Source organism: Hordeum vulgare, chromosome 5H (assembly GCF_904849725.1).
Source record: "Hordeum vulgare subsp. vulgare chromosome 5H, MorexV3_pseudomolecules_assembly, whole genome shotgun sequence".
Lineage (NCBI taxonomy): Eukaryota > Viridiplantae > Streptophyta > Magnoliopsida > Poales > Poaceae > Hordeum > Hordeum vulgare.
In genome coordinates, this window is record NC_058522.1 from 125500749 (window position 1) to 125506748 (window position 6000).

Sequence of the window (6000 nt, forward strand, 5' to 3'; positions counted from 1 at the left end):
TCTCCGTTCCATGCTCGTGGCTCATCCGTTTCCCTGTCGAGGTTGTAGAGTCGATATGCTCCGTTGTTCAGCACCTTAGAGATGATGAAGGGTCCTTCCCAGGCGGGAGCCAACTTGTGAGGCCTCTGCTGGTCCACTCGGAGCACCAGGTCACCTGCTTGGAATGTGCAACTACTGACATGCCGCGCGTGAAATCGCCACAGATCTTGTTGATAAAACATTGAGCGAGTCAGTGCCATCTCGCGCTCTTCTTCTAGTAGATCCACTCCATCTTGCCTGGCTTGCTCTGCTTCGGCTTTGGAGAAGAGTTCGACTCGTGGAGAGTTGTGAAGCAAGTCACTCGGAAGGACTGCCTCTTCTCCATAAACGAGGAAGAACGGGGATCGCCCTGTAGATCTATTTGGAGTTGTGCGGAGGCCCCACAGCACCGAAGACAGCTCGGTGACGCATGCGCCGGCAGCATGTCCAACTTCTCGCAGGAGTCGAGGCTTCAACCCTTGAAGAATAAGTCCATTCGCCCGCTCTGCTTGCCCGTTTGTTTGGGGATGCGCCATAGATGCAAAATCCACTCTGATACCTTGGCCTGTGCAAAAACCTTTGAATCTGTCCGAGTCAAAGTTTGTGCCATTGTCGGTGATTATGCTGTGCGGAACCCCAAATCTCGCGATGAGGTCTCTGACAAATTTGATGGCAGTAAGGGTGTCAAGCTTCTTGATGGGCTTGGCTTCAATCCACTTGGTGAACTTGCCGACTACCACCAACAGATGAGTGAATCCCCCCTGGCCTGTTCTGAATGGTCCGACTGTATCTAATCCCCACACCGCGAACGGCCAAACAAGAGGGATTGTCTTCATCGCAGATGTTGGCTTGTGGGACTTGTTCGAATAGAACTGACAGCCTTCGCATTGGTCGACCATATCTTTTGCCATTTCATTCGCCTGCAACCAGAAGAAACCAGCTCTGAATGCTTTGGCGAAGATTGCTCTTGAGGAGGCATGATGGCTGCAGGTTCCCGAGTGAATTTCTTCCAAGATTAACTGTCCCTCCTCAGGGGAGATGCATCGCTGAAGGACGCCTGAAACACTTTCCTTGTACAAATGGCCATCAATGGCGGTGAAGGACGTGCGGACGATCTGCCTCGCTTGGACTTCGTCTTCTGGTAATTCTTGCCTCAGGATGTACGCAATGAACGACACAGTCCAATCGGGGATGAGAGCAAGAATCTCCATGATCAAATCAACCACAGCTGGGACCTCGACTTCAGTCGGATCTGTTGAGCTCTTCGGTTGTACTGGTTCCTCTGTGAAAGGATCTTCTTTTACTGAGGGAAGGTTTAGGTGCTCGAGGCAGACATCACTCGGGACCGGTCTCCGAGTGGATCCAAGTTTCGCCAATTCATCAGCTGCTTGGTTTTTCAGTCGCGGAACATGGTGAAGTTCCAGACCTTCAAACTTCTTCTCGAGCTTCCTTACTGCGTTGCAGTATGTAGTCATGGTGGGGTTCCTTACATCCCACTCCTTCATCACTTGATTAACCACCAAATCTGAATCGCCATAGACCATTAGGCGACGGACGCCGAGTGTGATGGCCATGCACAATCCATAAAGGAGAGCTTCGTACTCTTCCTCATTGTTGGAAGAATCGAAATGTATCTGCAACACATACTTAAATTTATCACCTTTTGGTGATATGATCATTACGCAAGCGCCGGAGCCATTCAACATCTTGGACCCATTGAAGAACATGGTCCAATGAGCCGAGTAGATGTGAGTCGGTTGCTGTTGTTCTACCCATTCTGCTATGAAGTCAGCCAGAGCTTGAGACTTTATAGCCTTCTTGGCTTCGAACTTGATGTCGCAGTATAACATCTCCATTGCCCACTTCGCCACTCGGCCTGATGTGTCTCGATTGTGGTGGATTTCCGACAACTAAGCATCAGAAATGACAGACACCGAGTGGTCTTGGAAATAATGAGCCACCTTCTTTGCAGTCATGTAGATCCCATAAATAAGCTTTTGATAATGGGGATACCTCTGCTTGGAAGGACTCAGGACTTCAGAGACATAATATACTGGCCGCTGAACCTTGTACGCTTTGCCTTCTTCTTCGCGTTCGACTGTGAGAACAGTGCTGACGACTTGATTTGTAGCCATGATGTACAGAAGAAGGGGTTCTTTACTGAGCGGGGTAGTAAGAACCGGCTGGGTGGAAAGCAAGGCTTTGAGGTCGTTGAATGCAATTTGGGCTTCGTCTGTCCACTCGAAAGTATCTGATTTCTTCATGAGTCGGTACAGAGGTAACGCCTTCTCGCCGAGTCGAGCGATAAACCTCCTCAAAGCCGCCAGGCAACCTGTGAGCCTTTGAACATCATGTATTCTGACCGGCCGCTCCATTCGGACGATGGTCCTGATCTTTTCGGGGTTGACATCGATCCCTCGTTCGGAAACGAAGAAACCGAGTAACTTTCCGCTGGGAACACTGAATGAACACTTGGCAGGGTTGAGCTTGATATCGTACCTATGAAGGTTGGCGAATGTTTCTGCCAAGTCAGTCAACAGGTCGGAACCTTTGCATGACTTGACTACGATATCGTCCATATATGCCTCCACATTTCGACCGATCTGGTTAAGGAGGCATTTTTGGATCATGCGCATAAAACTTGCTCCTGCATTCTTCAAACCGAATGGCATAGTGATGTAGCAGAAACACCCGAACGGGGTGATGAAGGCTGTTTTTAATTCATCCGGACCATACAGACAGATCTGATGATAGCCCGAGTAGGCATCAAGGAATGATAAACGCTCGCAACCCGCAGTCGAATCAACAATTTGATCAATGCGGGGGAGCAGGAAATGATCTTTGGGGCAGACCTTATTGAGATGCTTGAAGTCGATGCACATACGGAGAGACTTGTCCTTCTTGGGCACCATTACAACATTGGCGAGCCACTCGGAGTGGTGTACCTCGCGAATGAAGTTGGCTGCCAAAAATTTAGCCACCTCCTCTCCGACTGCCTTCCTTTTGTGCGCGGCGGACCGACGCAGGCGTTCTCGGACGGGCCGAGCGGCAGGATCCACATGCAGTCGGTGCTCAGCCAACTCCCTGGGTACACCTAGCATGTCAGCGGGCTTCCATGCGAAAATGTCCCGGTTCTCACGGAGGAATTGGATGAGCTTGGCTTCCTATTTTGGATCAAGGGTGGTGGAGATGTTCGTCGGGGCAGCAGTGTCGTCCGTCGGGTGGATGCTGACCTTCTTCGTGTCTCCCGCTGACTGGAATGCGGACTCCGAAGGTGGCTTCTTCGAACGCATCAAGTCAGCGGGGTCGGCAGTCTTCTTGAACTCGTCCAGCTCGAGGATAGCCATCTGCTGATCGGCGATCCTCGACCCCTGCTGCAGACACTCCTCGGCTCGCTGTCGATTGCCCGTGACCGTGATCACACCTTTGGGACCCGGCATCTTCAGCTTCAAATACACATAACATGGACGAGCCATGAAACGCGCATACGCCGGACGGCCCAGAATCGCATGGTATGCACTCTGGAAGTCCACCACCTCGAATGTCAGCTTTTCCTTGCGGAAGTTCTTGTTGGAGCCGAAAACGATGTCCAACGCGATCTGGCCGAGTGACTTGGCCTTTCGTCCTGGGACGACTCCGTGGAACTGCATGCTGCTCTCGCTAAGTTTGGACATCGGAATGCCCATCCCCTTGAGAGTGTCGGCGTACATGATGTTCAAGCCGCTGCCGCCGTCCATGAGGACTTTGCGCAGTCGGACTCCTTCCACCACCGGGTCGACGACAGAGCTTGCCTCCCTGGGGTGGGCACGTGTGCTGGATGATCTGACTGATCAAAGGTGATCGCAGTCTGAGACCATTTGAGGAACGTGGGGTTGGTTGGTGTTGCCATGTTCACCTCCCTGTTCACCAGCTTCAGTCGACTCTTGCTTTCCACGTCAGCAAAAATCATCAATGTTGCATGGACTTGGGGGAACGGATCCTCCTTGTCCTCATCATCCTGCTCATTGTCCTTTTCGCTCGGCTGCCCTTCGCCGAACCCTTGTATCAGGAGGCGACATTGCCGAGTGGTGTGCTTTGGGAATATGGCGTTGCCTTCTTCGTCCATCTTTGTGTGGATTGGACATGGCTGATCCAGGATGGAGTTTCCGAATTGCTTCTTCTTGGGGGTGTACTGAGCTTTCCCCTTGCCCTTAAACTTGGCATTGGTAACGGCTGCTGCCTCTGCTTGCGGCGTGGACGGAGCTTTCTGCTTCTGCTTCCGATTGTTGTTCCCATCTCCATCGGCGACTGCCTTATGCTTACCGCTCCGTATGCGGTCCTCTTCTTCGCCATTTGCATAGCGTGCGGCTATCTCCATCATCTTGCTCATGGAGATGTCGCCTGTCCGACCGAACTTCAGGTACAAATCTTTGTACCGCACGCCTGCCTTGAAGGCGCAGACTGCTTGGTGCTGTGTGACGTCCTCTACCTTATGGTAGAGGGTCATCCAGCGCTGGATGAAATCACGCAGGGGCTCATTCTGCTTCTGGACACAGTGCTGGAGCTCCACGAGACCAGCAGGGCGTTTGCACGTGCCCTCGAAGGTCCTGATGAAGATTCGGGCTAGATCTGCCCAGCTGTAGATGCTTGATGGGGCCAACTAGTTCAGCCACGCTCGTGCCGAGCTGTCGAGCATTAGGGGGAGATGTTTCATGGCGACCTGGTCATCTCCGCCACCGATCTGGACCGCCACTCGGTAGTCGTCCAGCCACGTTTCTGGCTTGGATTCTCCTGTGAACTTGTTGATCCCCGTCGCCAATCGGAAGTTGGGAGGAATGTCAGCTGAACAGATGGCCCGACTGAAGCACTCGGGGCCAGAGACGATGGTCTTGCTTCCACTCGGACGGTCTCTATCGTGATCATCACGGTGGGCTCGACTCCTATCGACCTTCCTCTGGGCGATGTACCCTCTTGCGTCGGGCCTTGGATCATAGGCATCACCGACTGAACGCCGATCATCATGATGTCGGGGGCCGTAGGGCCCACCCCGCGGAGGGGTGCGTGAACGGCGACGATCTTCGGGATTCATGGAACGGCTGCCCCCTCTGCGTCGCTGATGAGAATCGGGGCTGAAAACCGACCGATGCGTGTTCGCGTGAACAGAACTGTTGTGGATCCTGTTGTGTGACTGGGAGACCGCCGAATTCTGCTGCTGCGCCGTGTGCAACAGGGCACGGATCTGCTTGATCCCTCTACCAGCCTCTGAATCAGTCGGTTGGAGGGAATCGGCTATCTTGGCAGCGGCAGCCAGGTTGAGGACGGGTGTGCGGAACACCTCGACGTTGCTCTGACGAGTGCGTCGACTGGCAGAACGGTGGTGTTGGCGACGAGCGCCGGATGACTCGCCGACCTCATGCTCGTTCCAACCAGTTCGGCGGGGACTTTCATGGGAATCGGCCATGAGAACTTCGGCTGCAGGCCCGCGACCCAAGTACTCGGAAGGTAACTCAGTCGGAACTGAGTCCAAGCACTGGGACGGCGGCGCGACTACCACCGACTCGAGGACCGCCACTTGAGAGGACGCGTTCTGTCGCGCCTGGGCGTGTCGCACCCAATGCTGGAGCCGCGGATGGCGGGACCGCTTGTTCCGGCGCGCGACGGGGGCGAAGATCGACACCGGGGCCGATTGCTGGAGGAGAAGGACGCCACGGGAACCGGCACGGAAGTGTGTAGCCCCACGACTGGGAGCGCCTCGACGTCGAGAGGCACATCCCGAAGCCATGCCGAATCGTCGACGATGAAGGAGAGTGCGCCGAAGAGGATCTCATGACCCATGCAAAAATCTCCGCCGGACGACATGATGAAAAGATGAAGTTGCAAAATCGCCGGAAGTCGCTTAGACGCGTGCCCCAAGGTGGGCGCCAACTATCGTGGATATAAGTCTGACAGTAGATGTGTAGGGTACGAAAGGATGGGCAGAGCCTTAGCTACGGCGAGGTTGTA